The following is a 20,809-nucleotide window of genomic DNA, read 5'->3' as shown; positions in this document are numbered from 1 at the left end:
GGAGAAGCTCCCATATTCTCCCTGGACATCATCTCCTGCCTTGTAGCACAGACACTTTGGCTTCTGGTGCAGATCCTTCAGCCTTCCTTCCAGCATAGACACTTCAGTTTTCCATCACAGATGCATTGGTCTCCTGATACAGACTTACATGGAACACTGCAGTGAGTTGCAGACCTTCAACTAAATCCTTTGGTCTCTAGCATGCAGACAGACTGTCTGGACTCTTTCTCATCTATAAGCCAATCTTGCAAATTCTTGTATATTTACATATCTCATGTTATATCTGTTTCTCTAATAAATATTGACTGATACAGTAATTGAATGCTCAAGTTCTTTGAAGCAAACAGTTCCAACTTTTAATACAATATTAAATACAAGATATTTGCCAGATCATAAAAAATTACAGTTTCAGAACCTGTTTCCTCTTTATAAAGTAGGATTCATAAAACTTGTCCTGTAGAATTACTGTGAGAATTAGAAATAATGTATGCTGTGTTGAATTGACAGTATAGATATTCTTATTAATGTCATACATACATTGTTAAGAAAAGAAACACTTTAATTATATGGAAATATAGATACTGATCTTTTAGCAAGAGAAATCTGTTTTCGACCAAGTAAGAATTGGTCATATGAATAAAATTTGAAGTAGATAGTAATGGCCACGGAAAAAGTAGTATATCTTGAGATTTTTGGGTTCCCTAACATAGTAAATCTTTAATAAACTCAAGGAATATAAACATCATGTATCATAAACAGTAGCTAAGAACAATAATATCAACAAGAAGGAAAATGGAAAAGAGTAGGAGAGGAGAGAGGGGAGGAGAGAGGGAGTGGGAGACAAAGGGAAGGGGATTAAAAGAGAAACAAGCTGTATTATGTATATATATTCACTCCCTAAGATGACTGTAAACAGTGATGCAAACATGTCCTAATAAAAAATAAAAATAAAAAATTTTCTCATCAAAGTAAAAAGAAAATCTCCACTTTCTATTTCAGCATGTTCATTATCTTAAGTCAATGAATAACGTAGCACTATTTAACAGAAAGATAATTCAATAATTTAAGATTAATAGATGATGATTTTAATCTTGACTTTTTCTCCTAATCAATAAGTTAAAAAATGTTTAACATATTGTGAAACAGCATTACTAAAGCACGTATTTTTTAGAGTTTGCATGTGATTTAGACCTATCAAAATTTTTTGATTCCTCATTTAATCATAATATCTGGCAGAATATTTTCTGTACTTTATGATAATAGCTCAGAAATGTTTGATAAATTTTAATTTAAAATAGAGTACAATGCCCACCAGCCTAGAGTTTAGCCGTGCGCGGGGGCAGAGCAAGTGCGGGCTGAATGCACCCTGCTCAGTCAGGCTCACTCCACCCACTTGCGATCAGGAGACCCAACTGTTGAGGACCCCCGGGCATGTCCACCAGCCTCCAGCTTAGCCGTGTGCCTGGGGAGAGCAAGTGCGGGCTGAGGGCACTCTGCTCAGTCCTGCTTGCTCCACCCACTTGCGACTAGGAGACCGACCAGTGAGGACCCCCCCGGGCACGCCCACCAGCCTCCAGCTTAGCCACACGGGCACCTGCAACAACAGGCGCCCCCTCCACACACCCCGGGCCTCTTGGCTGTACAGCTACTTGGATCCACACCACAGAGGCACAAGGGGCCATAAAGGCCATTGTTCTGAGCTGCAGAAGTGAACAACAGAGAGAGGGCCTCTCTCAGGGTCCCTGATGAAAACTGAAGTCCACTGGAAAAGTGAGGAGAACCTTGGCAATAAAGGCACACCAGACCACCATGCTTGGTAAGTTGGAGGGATCGTCACCCCCCATTGGAACCTGGACTATCTTCACAGGAAAGACAGCTGGAACCTTCAGTAGAACCTGGCAGAGTTCAACCCTGCAGGAGGTCAGGGAGCTCAACTTGGGATTTACAGCCAGAAATCTTCCTGAATCTCATGAGTCTGTGACTACTAGCTTACTGAGACTCATTGACTTGTAACTGCACACTGCTGCCCACATTGTCTATTGTGACAGCAGAGACATACCCTGAAGGAGGCCCTTCATTTTTATCTTTTATTTATTTTCAAAATTACCATTATTTTTTTGCTCTTATTTTTAATTTTTTTCTTCTTTTTCTAGTCTTCTAAAATTTTTTATTTTCTCTTTTTTCTTTCTTTTCTCTTTTCTTTCTCTCCCTCACTCCCTTACTGTCCCACATTGTTCTTCATCTCCCTTTGTGTTCCTGTTCTGGCCCTCATTTGTATTTCTTCTTTATCTATCTTTTCTTCTCTTTCCTTCTCTTGCCATGCCCTCTGGCCTCACTTCTAACCTTCCTCTAGCCTTCTACATACTATTCCTCCCTCCCCAACACCTTCTAACTCCCCATCCTGAAGGGTAAATTTGCTATATTGAAGAGTTTATTCACTATAAACATATGTTGGTTTGGTCCTTGATTTTGATTTAATTCACACAGTTAAAGGTGATAGATTAATAACTGCCACAAACTGTCATTTTCTAAGAGGTACTTGATGCTATTGGGTTGCTGATTGTATCACTTGGGCTAAGGTGTTGTGATTGATCTAATCAGTGGTGCTTCCTGATATAATACAAATGAGACAGCCTCAGAACCATTGGAGACTCAAAACCTAAAGATTAGCTATATCTGGAAGACACCTCTGAGAAGCAACCATTCTATAAGTGTTCTAAATACATCAACAAAGATACTTACAATAAAAAACTTCAAAGTATCAACGCAGGAACTAAACCAAGGACAGTACCAAAAACAAAAGTGAGAAGATTTTCAAATAAGGCACAAACTCAGACTTCTTCCTGAAAAAAGGGAAATTCAGGGGGGAAAGAGGTGGAAAAGTCTGATAATCAGACTTTTCACCCTGAACTGATAGCACAGGAAGTAACAATACAGAAAGAGGCTCTAGAAGAATTCAACACAGAAATAATTTCCCAGATAAATACAGAGATGGTGAGCAGAGTGAAAGACATGATTAGAGGCTCTTGAACAGAAACAGATAAAAAAACAGATGAGCTCAGAAACATACTAGAAGCCATGAATCCCCAGCATAAGAAAGAAATGGAAACCATGATCACCCAACATAAGAAAGAAATGGAATTCATGAAACTTATTCAAACAGATATTCAGGAGATTAAAAATTCCATTGAAAGCATACAGAACAGATTAAAGGAATCTGAAGATAGAATATCAAATATGGAAGACAGGATTGTGGTTAAGGACATTGAAAACAGAGATCTCTTCAAAATAGTAAGGGACCCTGAGAAATCAATCCAGCAGCTGTGAGATGATGCAAACAATAATAACATAAGACTGATAGGAGTCCACGAAAAAGCAGGAGAATGTACAATTGACATAAAAAAAACTGCTCAGAGAAGTAATAGTAGAAAACACACCTAACTCAAAAAGAAATTCATAGACTGAAAGTAAAAGGATGGAAAACAGTTCTCCATGCCACAGGAACACAGAAAAAAGCAGGGGTAGTAACCTTATTTGCAGACAAAGAAGATTTCAAACCAAAACTAATTAAGAGAGACTAAGATGGTCACTACATACTTATGAAGGGAACAATCCAAGAGGAAGAGATGACAATCCTAAATATATATGCACCAAATATGAATGCCCCCAACTATACAAAAAAATACTAATGGACATGAAAAATCAAATAAGCACTAACACAATTATTGTGGGGGACCTCAATACCCCACTATCACAAATAGACAGATCATCTAGACAAAAAATTAACAACGAAATTCTAGAACTGAACCAAGCCACTGAACAAATAGACTTAATAGATGTTTACAGAGTGAACCACCCCACAAAAGCAGAATACACATTCTTTTCAGCTGCACACAGGTCATTCTCCAAAATAGACCACATGCTAGCTCATACGACATGTGTAAGTAAATGGAAAATAAATGAAGTTATCCCCTGTATATTATCAGACCATAGTACAATAAAATTGGAGATCAATAGCATAAGAAACTGCAAAAGTCACACAAACATATGGAAATTGAATAACACCCTCCTGAACAACCAATGGATCACAGAGGAATTAAAGAAGAAATTAGACAGTTTCTACAAGTAAATGTCAATGCCAGTACAACATACAGGAAGCTATAGGACACAATGAAAGCAGTTCTATGTGGGAAATTCATAGCAGTGAATGCTCATATTAGAAAAACAGAGAGAATGCAGATAAATAACATAATGCAGAAACACAAGCTCCTAGAAAAAGAAGAGCATAACAAACCCAAACCTCATACAAGAGAGGAAATTATAAAGATCAGGGCAGAAATCAATGCAATAGAGACTAAGAGAATGATAGAAAAAATTGATGAACCAAAGAGTTGGTTTTTCAAAAGAATAAATAAAATCGATAAATCTTCAGCCAAACTTATCAAAAAAAGGAAAGAACAGGCTCAAATCCATGCAATTAAGAACAAAAAACGTGAAGTCACAACAGACCCAGCATAAATCCAGAGGATCATCAATGCCTACTTAGAGAACCTGTACTCTAATAAAATGGAAAACCCTGAAGAAATGGACAGATTCCTAGACACATATGAATTGCCAACATTAAATGAAGAAGATATAGAAATAATAAACACCCCAATTATAATTAGTGAAATTGAAAATGTAATACAAAATTTACCAACAAAGAAAAGCCCAGGTCCTGATGGCTTCACTGCTGAATTCTACAAGACATTTAAAGAAGAACTATCACCATTACTCTTTAAATTCATGAAGGAAATTGAAAGGGGAGTAAGGCTTCCAAATTCATTCATGGAAGCAAGTGTTACTTTGATTCCAGAACCAGAGAAAGATCCAACCCAAAAAGAGAACTACATGCCAATCTCCATAATGAACATAGATGCAAAAATCCTCAACAAGATACTGGCCAACAGAATACAGAGAGTCATCAAGAAGATTATACACCCTGACCATGTCGAATTTATCCCAGGGATGCAAGGATGGTTCAACATTCGTAAATCAATAAATGTAATACACTATATAAACAGAGCCAAGGAAAAAAACCATTTGATCATCTCTATAGATGCAGAAAAGGCATTTGACAAAATCCAACACTCATTCATGATAAAAACCCCTCAGAAAATTGGAATTGAAGGTCTTTATCTCAACCTGATTAGGGCTATCTGTGAAAAACCAACAGCCAACATCATACTAAATGGTCAAAAACTGAAAACTTCCACTCTAAAGTCAGGAACAAGACAATGATGCCCATTCTCACCACTCCTGTTCAATATAGTTCTGGAAATATTAGTCACAACAATTAGAAAAGAGAAAGAAATAAAAGGAATAAAGATAGGAAAAGAAGAAGTTAAACTGTCATTATTTGCTGATGATACGGTACTTTACATAGAAGACCCCCCCCCAAAAAAAAAAACTCAGTCAAAAGTTTTCTAGACCTAATTGATGGATTCAGTAGAGTTTCTGGATATAAAGTCAACACTCAAAAAACAATAGCCTTACAAACAAATGGCAGACTCACTGAGAGAAATTAGGGAAACAATTCCTTTTAAAATAGCATTCAAAAAATAAAATATCTAGGAATCAGTCTCACAAGGGAAGCAAAAGAACTTTACACTGATGAAAACAACACTCCAAAAAAGGAGATCGAGGAGGGTATTAGAAAATGGAAAGTCATCCCTTGTTCCTGGATAGGAAGAACCAATATAGTGAAAATGGCCATACTTCCAAACTACTGTAGAGATTTAATGCAATGCCAATTGAAATTCAAACAATATACTTCATAGAACTAGAGAAAACAATCCAAAAATTCATTTGGAATCAGAAGAGACCTAGAATACCAAAACCATTTCTTGACAACAGAGGCATGGCTGGGGGTATAACAATCCCCAACTTGAAGCTATAGTACAAAGCTACTGTGAGAAAAACACCATGATACTGGCAAAGAAACAGACCCAAAGATCAGTGGAATAGAGTAAAAGATGCAGAAACAACTCCAGACATACTCAGCCACCTCATCTTTGAAGAAGGAGCCAACCACCCTCATTGGAGGAAAGATAGCCTATTTAATAAATGCTGTTAGAAAAACTGGATTTCAACCTGCAAAAGATTAAAACTAGACCCATACCTATCACCACACACTAAACTAAGATCCAAGTGGATTAAAGATCTAAATATTAAGGCCGAAACACTTACCTTGCTGGAAGATAAGTTAGGTAGAGCTCTTGAAGACATTGGCATAGGAAAAGACTTTATAAACAAAACCTCAGTAACATAGGAACTAGAACAAAGAATCAACTACTGGGATCTCATCCTATTAAAAAAGTTCTATACTTCAAGAGAAACCACCTACAGAGCTGAGAGACAACGTACAATGTGGGAAAAATGTTTTAGCAACTGTACCACAGGGAAAGGTCTACTATCTAGAATATAAAAAGAATTGAAAAACAATCAAACCTCCCAAATTAAAAGACCCAATTCAAAAATGGTCATCTGAAATACACAGATATTTCTCAGACAAAGAAGTAAAAGCAGCAAATAAGTATATGAAAAAATGCTCAACATCACTGGCCATTCCAGAAATGCAGATGAAAACAACACTGAGATTCCACCTCACGACAGCAAGAATGGCTGCTATCAAGAAATCAACCAATAACAAATGCTAGCTAAGATGTGGGGAGAAAGGAACCCTTTTCCATTGTTGGTGTGAGTGCAGACTGATGCAACCACCGTGGAAAACCCTATGGAGATACCTCAAAGAACTAGGGGTAGAGGTCCCATTTGACCCAGCTATTCCTCTGCTGGGTATCTTCCCCAAAGAATTAAAAGAATCATACCACAACCTATTTGTGCACCCATGTTTATAGTGGCACAGTTTGTAGTAGTGAAAGCTTGGAAACAGCCTAATTGGCCAACAAATGGAAACTAGATAAAGAAGATGTGGCTTTTTTTAATAAAATGGAGTACTACTCAGCCATAAAGAACAAGAAACTAGAGACATTTACAGCTAAGTGGATACATATTGAGGCAATACTCATTTTTTTTTGTTAAATTCTTTTATTGGTACATTTTAGGTATACAACACAATTACATTTCTCATGGGAATTGTACCTTTACATAATGCATCTTGGTTCTTATTTTTTCCCCATTCCTAGCCCTCCCTTCACACCCTCCACTCTTCCCTAATTACAAAGACTTTATTTCCATTTTTTTCCATGTCTCATCATATTTCCTTTCCCTTTTTTCCTTTCCCCTGCCCCTCCCACTACCCCTACCCCTTTGGAACTTTTCTTCTTATTTTGCATTATCGATTATTCATTCTAATCACTGGTACATTTTAGGTATACAATATAATGACATTCATCATTGGAAATTTGCACCTTTACATAATCTCTCTTGGTTCTTATTTTTCACCCTTGCCTGGCCCACCTTCAACCCCTCCAGCCCTCCCTATTTACAAAGATTTAGTTCCTAATTTTCCAATTTCTCATATTAATCCCATTCCCTTCTATCTTTTCCCCTAGCCCTCCCACTTCCTCCTTCTTTGACCCTTTTCTTCCTTTTTCACATTACCTATTATACATTTTAGTGCTTAATTATACTTTCAGTTTCTCACACCAGAGAAACTATTTGGTATTTATACATGTGTGTCCTATTTATTTCACTTAAGAGTATCACCTCAATGTGGATCCACTTAGCTATGAACGTCTCTAATTTCTCATTTTTTATGGCTGGGTAGTACTCCATTTTATTTAAGAAAAACATATTTTCTTTATCTAGTCTCCAGTTGATGGGCATTTGGGCTGTTTCCAAGGTTTAGCTATTACAAACTGTGCTGCTATGAACATGGACGCACATATATCACTGTGGTATGATTCTTTTAATTCTTTGGTGAAGATCCCCAGCATTGGAATAGCAGGATCAAATGGGACTTCCAGTCCTAGTTCTTTGAGGGACTTAGATACTGATTTCCTCAGTGGTCGCACCAGTCTACATTAGCACCAGCAGTGGATCAGGGGTCCTCTTTCCCCACAGCCCCTCCAGCATTTGTTATTGGTTGATTTCATGATAGCAGCCATTCTTTCAGGAGTGAGGTGGAATCTCAGCATTGTTTTCATTTGCATCTCTCAAATAACCAGTGAAGTTGAACATTTTTTCATGTATTTATTTACTATTTCTACTTCTTTGTCTGAGAAATGTCTGTTCATTTCAGATGCCCATTTTTGGATTGGGTCTTTAAATATGGGAGGTCTGATCTTTTTAAGCTCCTTATAGATTCCAGATAGTAGACCTTTGTCTGAGGAAGAGCAGGTGAAGATTTTTTCCCACATTGTGGGTTGTCTCTTCACACTGCTGGTGGTTTCTCCTGCTGTGCAGAAGCTTTTTAATAAGAAGAGATCCCACTTGTTGATTGTTTGTGCTAGTTCATGGGCAACTGAGATTTTGTTCATAAAATTTTTTCCTACATTGATGTCTTCAAGAGTTCTACCTAACCTTTGTTCCAACTGGTTCAGAGTTTCTATTTTAATATTTAGATCTTTAATCCATTTTGATTTTAGTTTAGTGCATGGCAAGAGATATAGGTCTAGTTTTAATCTTCAGCAAGTTGAAGCCCAATTTTTCTAGAACCACTTATTAAAGAGGCTATATGTTCTCCAGTGAGGGGGTTTGGCTCATTTATCAAAGATGAGATGGCTGAGTTTGTCTGGCGTTGTTTCTGCATCTTCTAATCTGTTCCACTGGTCCTCAAGTCTGTTTCTTTCCCAGTGTTGTGCTGTTTTTATCACAGTAGCTTTGTAGTATAGTTGCAGGTTGGGGATTGTGATACCCCCTGCCATGTCTCTGTTGCCTAGAATTGCTTTTGCTATTCTGGGTCTCTTCTTGTACCAAATGAATTTTTGGAATGTTTTCTCAAGATCCATGAGGTATGCTGCTGAGATCTCAATTGGACAGCAGGCAGCAAAATATCCTTCTTTTTTTTTTTTTTTTTTTGGTAACAGGGATCGAACTCGGGTCCTTGTGCTTGCACAGCAGGCAGCGAAACCACTGAGCTAAATCCCCGGCCCAAGGGATCTCAATTGAAATTGCATTAAATCTATATAGCAGTTTTAGAAGTATGGCCATTTTCACTATATTAATCCTTCCTACCCAGGAGCAGGGGATGTCTGTCCATTTTCTGATATCATCTTCAATCTCTCTTTCCAGAGTGCCATAGTTTTCAGAGAAGAGGTCTTTGATTTCTTTCTTTAGGATGATTCTGAGGTATTTCAGTTTTCTTGTTGCTATTGTGAAAGGAATTATTTGCCCTATTTTTCTCTCAGTGAGTCTGTCATTTGTGTAGAGGAAAGCTATTGATTTTTGTGTGTTGACCTTGTAACCAGCTACTGGACTGAATTTGGTTATTAAGTCTACAAGACTTTTGGTGGAGTTCTTGGGGTCTTCTATACAGAGTATCATGTCATCTGCAAATAATGACAATTTGACTTCTTCATTTGCTATCTTTATTCCTTTTATTTCTTTCTCTTGTCTAATTGCAGTGGATAATGTTTCCAGAACTATAATGAACAAGAGTGGTGATAGTGGATATCCTTGTCTTGTTCCTGATTTGAGTGTGAAGGATTTCCATTTTTGACCATTTAGTATGATATTGACTGTTGGTGTTTCATAGATGGCTTTTATCAGTTTGAGGTAGAGACCATCTATTCCAATATTTTGTAGGGTTTTATTGTAAATACATGTTGGATTTTGTCAAATGCTTTCTCTACATCTATGGAGATAATCATATGTCTTTTGTCCTTGGCTCTATTGATATAGTGTATTACATTGATTGATTTTTGTATATTGAACCATCCCTGCATCCCTGGGATGAATCCCACTTGATCAGGGTGTATGATCTTCTTGATGATCTTCTGCATTCTGTTTGCCAGTATCTTATTAAGGATTTTTGCATTTACGTTCATTAGTGAGATTGGCCTATAGTTCTCCTTTTTGGTTGGGTCTTTCTCTGCTTTGGGGATCACGGTGATGCTTGCTTCCAGGAATGAATTTGGGAATATTGTTTCCTTTCAATTTCATTGAAAAGTTTTAACAGTAGTGGCAGCAGTTCCTCTCCAAATGTCTTGTAGAATTCTGCAGTGAAGACATCAGGGCCCAGGCTTTTCTTAGTTGATAAGTTTTTAAATACATTTTCAATTTCATTGGTTGATATTGAGTTGTTCAGAATTTTTAGGTCTTCTTCATTCAACTTTGGTAATTCCTATGTATCTAGGAATCTGTCCATTTCTTCTGTGTTGTCCATCTTATTGGTGTATAGGTTCTGGAAGTAGGTATTGATGATCCTCTGGATTTCTGCTGGGTCTGTTTTAATTTCATCCTTTTCATTACTAATTGCATAGAGTTAGGCCTTTTCTTTCCTTTATCTGATAAGTTTAGCTAAGGGTTTGCCAATTTTGTTGATTCTTTCAAAGAACCAACACTTGGCTTCATTGATTTTTTGTATCATTCTCTTAGTCTCCATTGCATTGATTTCTCCTCTGATCTTTATAATTTCCTCCCTTGTATGAGCTCTGGGGTTGTCCTGCTCTTCTTTTTCTAGAAGCTTGAGGTTCAGCATCAGGTTGTTTAATTGGGCTCGTTCTGTTTTCCTAATATGCGTATTCACTGCTATGAATTTCCCTCGTAAGACTGCTTTCATCGTGTCCCAAAGATTCTGATATGTTGTATTGTCATTGTCATTTAATGGAAGAAACTGCCTGATTTCTTCTTTAATTTCCTCTGTGACCCATTGGTTATTCAGAAGTGTGTTGTTCAATTTCCACATGTTTATGAAATTTTTTGAGGTTTTTTTTGCTATGGATTTCCAATTTCATCACACTATGATCTGATAATATACAGGGGATAACTTCAATTCCTTTGCACTTAATTACACACGTTCTATGTGAGAGTATGTGGTCTATTTTGGAGAATGACCCACGTGCAGCTGAGGAGAATGTGTATTCTGATTTTGTGGGGTAGAAGACTCTGTAAACATCTGTTAAAATCATTTGTTCAAGAGTTCGATTGAGTTCTAGTATTTCATTACTTATTTTTTGTCTAGCTGACCTATCTATTTGAGACAGTGGGGTTTTGAGGTGCCCCACCTCAATTGTATTAGTGCATTTATGACTTTTCATTTCTGTTAGTATTTGTTTTATATAGTTGGGTGCACTAGTGTTTGGTGCATAAATATTTATGATTGTCATCTCTTCCTCTTGGATTGTTCCCTTTACAAGGATGTAGTGTCCTTCTTCATCTCTCTTAATCCGTGTTGGTTTGAAATCTACTTGATCTGCAAAGAGGATAGCTACTCCTGCTTTTTGGGGGGTTCCTGTTACATGCAGTATTGTTTTCCACCCTTTAACTTTCAGTCTATGAGTTTCCTTTTGAATGAAGTATGTTTCTTGTATGCAGAATATTATTGGATTTTGCTTCTTGACCCATTCTGCCAGTCTATTTCTTTTGATTGGTGAATTGAGACCATTAACGTTGATGGTTATAACTGAAAATTATTGAATTGTCATTGCCATGACTTTTCCTTTTTGTTGGCTTCTCCCCTTTACATTTAATTTCTTGTCATGCCAGATGGGTACATTCTGCTGTGCTTCCTGGGGTTGTGATCCTCAATGTCTGTTCCTAGGCTATTGTGTAAAATTCTTTGGAGTGCTGGTTTGGTATTCACGAAGTTCCTAAGGTGCTCTTTGTCATGAAAGTATCTTATTTCTCCATCCATTTTGAAAGATAGTTTTGCAGGGTACATCAATCTGGGTTGGAGGCTGTTTTCTTTTAGGGCTTGGAATATGTCACTCCAAGCTCTTCTTGCCTTGATGGTTTGTGTTGAGAAGTCTGCTATGATTCTGATGGGCTTTCCTTTGTATGTGATTTGTTTCTTGTCTCTAACTTCTTGTAGAATTTTGTTATTCTGTTGAGTTTCTGGAATCTTAACAATTATATGCCTATGTGTAGATATTTTTGTCAAGGCTATTTGGTGTGCTATATGCCTCACTTACCTGTATGTTAAGTTCTTTTCCCCTGCTTGGGAAGTTTTCTGCCATTATTTCTGTGAAGAGTGTTTTAATGTCATCTGCCCTCTCTCCTCTTTCTTCATTGACTCCAATCCGTCTTATGTTATTCTTATTTGCATCGTCTAGCAGCTGCTGGACTGATTTCTGATGTTCATTTATAATTTTGAAGCAATTTTTCTTTTCCTGGTCATTAATTGCAATCTTATCTTCTGTATCTGAAATTCTGTCCTCACATTGACTCATTCTGCTGTGTAGACTTTCAATGGAGTTTTTCATCTCCTGGAAATCTATTTCCATCTGTTTTATGGATTCCATTTGTTTCCTGTGTTGGGATTCCATCATGTTCCTCAGCTCCTCTCTAGATTTATTAATCATGTCTTGCACTAGGAGCACAGTTTCTCCTCTTACCTGAGAAATTATTTCTGATTTCATTTTTTCCAGATCCCCTTTTGTTGCCAGTTCAGTGGGTCCAGGTGGTTGAGTATCAGAGTGTTCCATCTCATTCCCCTTTTGGGGTTGCTGTAGGTGATCTGGAAGTCTGGTTTTGAGACCTATTTAGGTGTTTTCTCATTTCGACTGGGGTGGAGGCTGTTAAGGCCTGCACGTATTACCTCCTCTGAGCTGGGAGAGGTGGGACAGGGACTGGGAGCAGTGGTAGGGATGGTGGCCACAAACCCCTTCCCTCTGGGCTGGGAGGAGCAGGAGGGATGGTGGCTGAGAAGCCCCTTCCTCTGGACCAGGAGCAGTGGAAGGGTGGCTCAGAAGCCCCTACCTCTGGTCCAGGGGCTGCAGGACTCAGTACTGTGGTCTGGTGGTCTGGTGTCCTCTGCGTCTTTGTAGTGTGGAACCAGGTGGCTGTACAGAGGAGCAGGGGTGGGGGTGTCCAGTGGATTATTCCTGGGGCACAGGTTGATTCTGCATGTTCTGCATGACTCACGACCTGGGTAGGGTGTGCACATAGCTGCCTGTCTGCAGCAGGCTGATTCGGCGTGTTCCGCATGACTCTAAAAGTTAAACCAAGTATGAGCTACTTTGTTAATAAATAAAGTATTTTATTCAAAAAAGTTACAGTATTATTAGAAAAAGAGTTGCGAGATGGATTAGCAAATGAAAATATGTTATTCTAAAAGCATGATACACAATATATGTACCATTTTTATTCTCTAATTACCTTTGTTATGAAAAATTATTTTTTCATGGAATGGTTTTTATATTTTCTTTATTAATATCTACTTGTATTACATTAAAACAAAAATTTAAAAGTAATTTTTAAAAAAGGTATCAAATACTGACACTCATTGTTTAATGACCTAATTCTATTCTTGCCACTCTGTTGTTAAATGAATTGGTGCTAAATATCAAAGTGTATATAGTATGTATATCACAATATTGAGAACAAATAAATGGTCAAAGGAAACTCTAACTTTTTGAGTTTGCTTTTATTGCATAATTCTTGCAGTAGTGTAATGTACAACCAAATATAAAATTACAGTACTGGACTGTGGAGTATAGTTAGCAAAAATTACATTATTTTACAAACAAGGTGTACTGTGTGCATTGAAGCTCTATAGACAAGATGAATAGAATGGTATTAAAAAAGATGGGCTTTAAGTCAGAGTCGCAGCTCATAATTCCCAACAGTGTGCCTCTTTCATAAATCACTAAATACATGGGTTAATCAGCAAAGAATATCTGTAACAAATAGTTGCAAGTCTGTTTAAAAAGGAATACTTTTATGCTGTTAGTGGGAATGCCATATAGTACAACCACTATGAAAATTAGTATGGAGATTCCTCAAAAAACTAAAATAGAAATTCCATTGTACCCAACTATTCCTCTTCTAGTTACAATTCCAAAAGAGTTAAAGACATCATATTACAGTGATACATGCATAACCATGTTTATAGCAACACAACTCATAATAGCTAAGCATTAGATGGGGCCTATATGTTCATCCACAGATGAATGGATAAAGAAAATGTTGTTTATTTACAATGGAGTACTACTCTGTTGTGAAGAAGGATAAACAAGTTATTTGTAAGCAGATGGATGCACCTTGATAACATATTATTAAGGGAAGCTTAGATATTGTACTGTTTCTTTTATATGAGAAATCCTAAGTATACATAAATTAAGGAGCAAAATAAAAAATTTATAATAAGAACTAGGGAGATAGTTTTGTTTGTTTCTTGTTTTGTTTTCAAATAGAGTAGGGAAAAAGCAATGTAGAAAGGGGTAAGAATGGGATATACAAAGAAAAAAGTAAAAGTTAAATGTTGTTGGTCCCCAAAGTGAATTCCATAATATAAAACAGTGGGGAGAAATTTATTTTTGAAAAGATTTTCCCATAATTCTTAAAAACTGAATTTAAATCCTGAAAGGTTCCACTGAGTATCCACTGTGATGGATGGAGGTAGAATTTTTCCTGGGGAAATTCATCCCGAAATTTTAGAAACTCTGGAATTAAAACAGGGTCTTATAAACCTTACATTTCATATCTAAGTTATATTACAGGAAAGGAAATTAAAAATTTTTAAATATGTATGGTCTCAAAAGCTCACATATATACCCCGTTTCCTAGTAAGCTACAGATAAATGGGTTTCATGATAACAAAGGAGCAAATCTACAAGATAATATATCTGGATCTATATCCTGGCTAAAGGATATTCTGCAAGATAAATAGAAACAGGGAATACTGGGGAAAAAAGATAATTGGGCACTTTGATACAGAAGGCAACAAGTCCAGATCAGAACTGCTAGAAGTATTCAGGTGATATTACTTTAAAATTAATTGATAAGTGAACATATTGAGAGGAGATTTGGAAAACTGGAGGAGAGGTAGAGATCACATTAGTAGTCTGTACATTGAATTGCAACCAATTGATCAAAGCAATACAAAAGGCATTTATTAGCTTTAGGGTACAAAAACAAGTTGCACAGTAGGTAAAATTAGTCATATTCTGTTCTATGAATTAGCTATAAATAGTGTTTAGATAGTCATAATAATGTAAATACCAGATAGAGATCAAAGTAAAATATCAATAAAATATATTGGGAATATGAGAGAAAGGAAAATATAGGGGGTGGTGGTGGTGATGTTTGTGGTACAGGAATGATGTATAATGGTACAAGAATAGTTAAATCCTCAGCTTCTGTACTCAGAAGTTTATACATAATGCATACAAATTTAAAATTTTGGAATAGAAATATAAATGTTTTGTTATGAGATAGATATGAAAGTAAATACTAAAATAATTGGAGAGTGGAAAGTTTTTGTTTTTGGAGTAGGGAAATTAGGAGAAATGTTGCTGGAGATTGCTATTTTTCTTAACCAACTACATGAAACTACATGCTTACTTGATTAAAGAAAAATGTTAATGAAATATCTTAAATTTGAAATGCTTTATTCTTCACTAACCTTTAAAATTTATTTTTTAAAAAATTCTAAAACTAGCTTATTGTAGTATATTTCATCAATGTGTATAAATTGTACAAAATTTGGAGTTTTAATGTGGTGATTTCATACATGTATATAACATACTTTCATTATATCCACCCCCCATTACCTTCCCTGATGCCTGAATCTTTATGAAAGAGCTCTTAATTAATCATTTCACAGCATGATGAGTGTGCCACTACAATCAAGTTTCCAGGCTCTATTCCATGAGATAATAATTGACCTCAAAGAAGATGTACCTTAAAATGTTCATCATGCCCAGTGTTGAATGGGTAGGAAGAGGGATGTAAATACTATGTCAGTAAAAATTAGTAGTTTCTATCTGCTCATGTTAAAAAAACAATTGTGTTACTTTCAGTGGTTCATATAAATCCCAATGTTTCCCTTTTACTGGTACACATGTGTTAATATTAGGCAATTGCAGTTAGACAAATACCAGATACCTCGGATTAAGTCTAGAGTAAGAAATACATGTGGGGTAGTAAATTCTACTTACACTGAAAGTGTAGAAAGACTTAGATAGAGCTATAATCATACCTGTAGGTTTTTAGTTTACCTATGTGGAAATCAAGCATTGATTTTGATAGATTTATTTCATATGTGTCAATGTAATGCAGAGATGTTAGTTTTAAGAAAAATATTATTTTCAGGTTGTCTAATTATATATTTAAAATATCTATGGCACATTTTAGTTTTAAGTATTTTGGTAACATAAAAGTCAAGGTGTTTCCATTAGAAAAGAAAAAATCTAGAATGGATATTCCACATAAAAGTTTAGAATATTTTTCATAAATATAAAATGGTAAAATATGATTATTGCTATTTTAAATTTCAATGTATGCCAATTAAAATATATTTTTTGCAACAAGCAATGAATATTTTATTGTATACATATTCTCCAACACCCCTTCACAAAAGTAGAACCTACAAACAGAAACAAAGAATAAAATTTTCTGGCCTCTGGAATACACAGGTCGTCACATTTTATAGAAACAGAGCAAATATAAACTAAATGTGCTAAAAATAAAAAAAATAAAAATTTACTAACATTATCCTTTGATTCCTTGATCAAAAAAGGCTATAGTGAAAACTGTTTTATTAGTACTGTACTACAAATTTGCTGCACAATTAAACTTCAGCTTACTCAAAGAATTATTGTATAGTAAACTGCAGAAAATAGAACAGATATTCAATAATCTGCTCACAATTAACAATTAAGCAGTAGACACTTGAATAAATATAGCATGTATTACTTATTTTTTAAATCTCAGATTTATCATGAACAGATGATTTATCACTGGGGAAAGGGAAGAATGTGGGCTGACTTGGTTGTTAGAGAAGTTGCATAACTAACTTAACAACAAGGGTAAAGGTTTGCCTGTGGCCCACTGGCCTGAAGAGGAACAAATGAAATGAACCAAATGCCAAGTGGGGCTTATGAAACTACCCTAAGAGACCAGGTATTTTAAAGACGTTTACCAACACTGAAGTGTGGACTACACTCACACAGTGGCAGCAAAGCGATGTCCTCTGATTTCTTCACTTCCTCCTTACTTAAATTCCTGGTCTGGCAACAGGGAGCCCTTGAGCCCTTGGAAAACCTGTTGCTCTCAGCGGACCTGTGTTTGTGCTTAGGACAGCTTTAAGAAACTTCTAGACATTAACTTTTTGTTTACTTTCTTTCCCTGTAAAACTCTCATTAGCCAGATGATTCTTTCCTTACCTACATCCTCTCTGTTCATGAAGAAGTTTCAGTGAAATCAGTCCTCAGGGAACCACTACAAATCATTTCCATATTGATTCCCATAGGTAAGTTCCTTTACATTATTTTCTTTTGAAAAAAAAATTTCAGACAAGGTCGCACTATGTAGTTTAGGCTGGCCTTAAACTCACTATTTAGCCCAGCTTAGCCTTGAATTCACTGTGATCCTTCTGCCTCACCCTCCCAAGTGCTGGGAATATAGGTGTGCACCCCCACACCTAGCCTGAAAAATGTTTTTAAATTGCCACTGTCCCTCCATAAGACAGTGGCTGTGGAGCTACGTGGGAAGGGTTTCATCTGGTGGAGGTCACTGTTTGTAAGGAGTAAACATCACCAGACTGCAGCCCACAGGCATCATGTCCCATATATTTTCTTTTCTTTTTCTTTTTATAAAATATTTTATTGGTACATTTTAGGTATACAGTACATTTACATTTATCATTGGGAACTTGTACCTTTACATCATGTATCTTGGTTCTTATTTTTTCCCCATTCCCTGTCCTCCCTTCACCCACTCCACCCTTCCCTATTAACAAAGACTTTTGTTTCCATTTTTTCCTTTTCTCATAGTTTTTCCTTTCCCTTCTTTCCTTTCCCCTTCCCCTCCTACCTGCCCTACCCATTTGGGCCTTTACTTCCTAGTTCAAATTATCAGTTATTCATTTTAATCATTTTAATCCTTATTTACACTTTCAGTTTTTCACACCAGAGAAACTATTCGGCACTATTCACTTAAGAGTATGGCCTCAATACCCCTCCATTTAGCTCTAAATGTCTCTAGTTTGTCATTCTTTATGGCTGAGTAGCACTAGATTTTATTTTAAAAATCACATCTTTATCTAGTTTCCAGTTGGTGGGCACTTGGGCTGTTTCCAAGCTTTAGCTATTACAAACTGTGCTGCTATATACATGGGTGCACATATATCATTGGGGTATGATTCTTTTAATTATTTTGAGAAGATACCCAGCAGGGGAATAGCTAGGTCAAATGGGACTTCTAGTCCTAGTTCTTTGAGGTATCTCCATACTGATTTCCACAGTGGTTGCACAAGTCTGCACTCCTACCAACAATGGAGAAGGGTTACTTTCTCTCCACAACCACACCAACACTTTTTATTGGTTGATTTCTTGATTTCTTGGGGTGAGGTGGAATGTCAGTGTTGTTTTCATCTGGATCTCTCAAATGACCAGTGACACTGAACATTTTTTCATATGTTTATTTGCTGCTTTTACTTCTTTGAGAAATGTCTGCTCATTTCAGATTGCCCATTTTTGAATTGGGTCTTTAAATTTGGGGGGGTCTGATTTTTTTAAGTGCTTTATGTATTCTAGATAGTAGCCCTTTGTCTGAAGTACAGCTGCTAAAAAGTTTTTCCCACATTGTAGGCTGTCTCTTAGCTCTGTTGGTGGTTTCTCTTGCAGTGCAGAAGATTTTAATGAGATGAGATCCCAGTTGTTGATTCTTTGTCCCAGTTCCCATGCTTCTGAGGTTTTGTTCATAAAGTCTTTTCCTATGCCCATATCTTTTCAAAACATTAGTCCCACACATCACCATCAGTCCCCTCACTATGTCCATGGACATATGGGAAATATTATGTTTTCCTTTGTGAAAGGTTGCTGGGAAAATCCTACCTTTTTCTTTGATAGAATTGTAACATAGTGACACACTTAGACCTTGAAACTTGGACCCCATGACTCGGTAACTGGAGCACTTGGTGCTGAACTTTCCACACACAGCCTGCCTGCACTTCTGGAAGAGATGCTGTCTCACACTTGTGTCTCCCTGTCCCACATCTGCTTTGTATTTCAAAAGAAAGGCTGCTCACATTTCTGACAGGAATCACTCAGTTTCCAAGTCTACTGAAGGCCATTATCCACACAGCAATTCATCCAAGGCACAAGAGATGAGCTATCTTGTGAGGTAAAAGTAATATGGCAATTACACTCTATTATGGTGGCCAGAAGCAAGAGAGTCCAATGTTTCCTGATTCTTATGTCACACATGATACTTTTTTAAAAATACCTCTGTGGAGAATAACCATTGTATAGAGCCTCACCAGAGGCAGGCAAGGACACTACCTATACGTCTTTTGCAGGTTGTAATAACTCAACATGTGCTCTGTTCAAGTTCCAGCAAGGTGATCTGTTCAAAATAATCACCAACAAAACCGTACTGAGTATCAAAGTCATATTGTAAAGGGGAAGTCCAGTAAAAGAAGAAGTGCCACCTGAGCATGTTCCTGCTCCAGGTGCACATCAAGCTCATGCACTTGTTGTGGCCAATGCTGTTCACACATTTTGTGGCTAGAGTGATGATGGCAGACACCCTGCTCTGATGAGCTGGATAGATCTTGATAAAGTTCATTATACTAAAATCTTTGGAAATGTGAAATTCCACTATGGCTCCATTATCCTGGCCCATAAATGTCTGTCTGCTGTCATGATGGTAGGCCATAGTAGAGCAAAGAGAGGCCATCATGGTGTGGTAAATGCTAGGCCATTAGTGTCCACTGTTTCTTTTCATCCATACTCAGAGGGTCCTTTCCTTGCTTGCCGTGATCATACCTTCTGCCTTGGGGATGAGCAGCACTGCCATGACAGCATCCTAACAGCCCTCAGTCTCGCTCAGCAGCACCTATTGGCAGCTCTGCAGCATGGAGTGGATCTCCACAGCCATGTTCCTTGCCATCACCTTCTGAGTGTCAGCTTACAGCCCCTTAAAAAGGTCTCATAAATAACCAGTCTTTGGGCCTACTATTTTTCGAAAACCATTAAAACGTTCTGACATTTACACACCCTTAATCATGTAATCAGGGAAGGAAAAGGAAGTCTAGGGTTTCTAAATAAAACTTCATATTTAACATGATTTTTTGTGCTGAGATAATCAGATCAGTGAAGTATTAAATTTATTGACTAATTTTTTAAAATCATATATTTTTTATTGTTTTTATTTATCATTTTCACTATAATTTTCATCTTTTAGTCTGTCAAAAACCCTATAAAAGTTATTGCTCCTTGAAAGTCTATTTGTTCTGATTTAATTAGGCTTGACAATATGATTTTGTAGGCTATAATCTTAACATTATCTTAATTTGAACTAGAAATGTTGATATCCCAAATGATTTAATTCAAATATATGAAGGTATGAATAAGATATATCAGATTTAAATGCAAATATTAAAATCTTTTCCTCATAATTACTACTATATGACATCTCTTGTTTGTTTGCTAGCTTCTAAGGTTTTACATAGTATGAATTTCCTCTACTAATGTTCTCATCCTGTCAGTAATTTAATGACTGTGTGATAACTTACTTAAATTCTCTTTTGCACGACTTCCTTTATGTATTTTGTAAGAAGAGTAATAATGCATTAAGAAGTTTGGTGAGGATAAAAATCTTTACAACAACTTCCAATATGTACTAACTATTTATTGAATGCTAGATGTTGGCATTATATTCATTATTAGAATTTTTGTACTATTTATTCACTTAGTGG

General features: G+C 36.6%; 1 pseudogene; it reads right to left on the bottom strand.

The window, feature by feature from the left end:
- Positions 1–19,989, bottom strand: part of LOC101706992 (WD repeat and FYVE domain-containing protein 1 pseudogene) — a 55,695-nt pseudogene extending 35,706 nt beyond the window's left edge.
- Between the last annotated feature and the right edge of the window lie 820 nt (positions 19,990–20,809).

The sequence above is a fragment of the Heterocephalus glaber genome, unplaced genomic scaffold (assembly GCF_053883595.1).
Source record: "Heterocephalus glaber isolate CG9 unplaced genomic scaffold, H.glaber_assembly_v1.0 deba00001613, whole genome shotgun sequence".
NCBI lineage: Eukaryota > Metazoa > Chordata > Mammalia > Rodentia > Bathyergidae > Heterocephalus > Heterocephalus glaber.
Note: the sequence above shows the minus strand (reverse complement) of the source record. Positions and strands in the feature narration are given on the sequence as shown.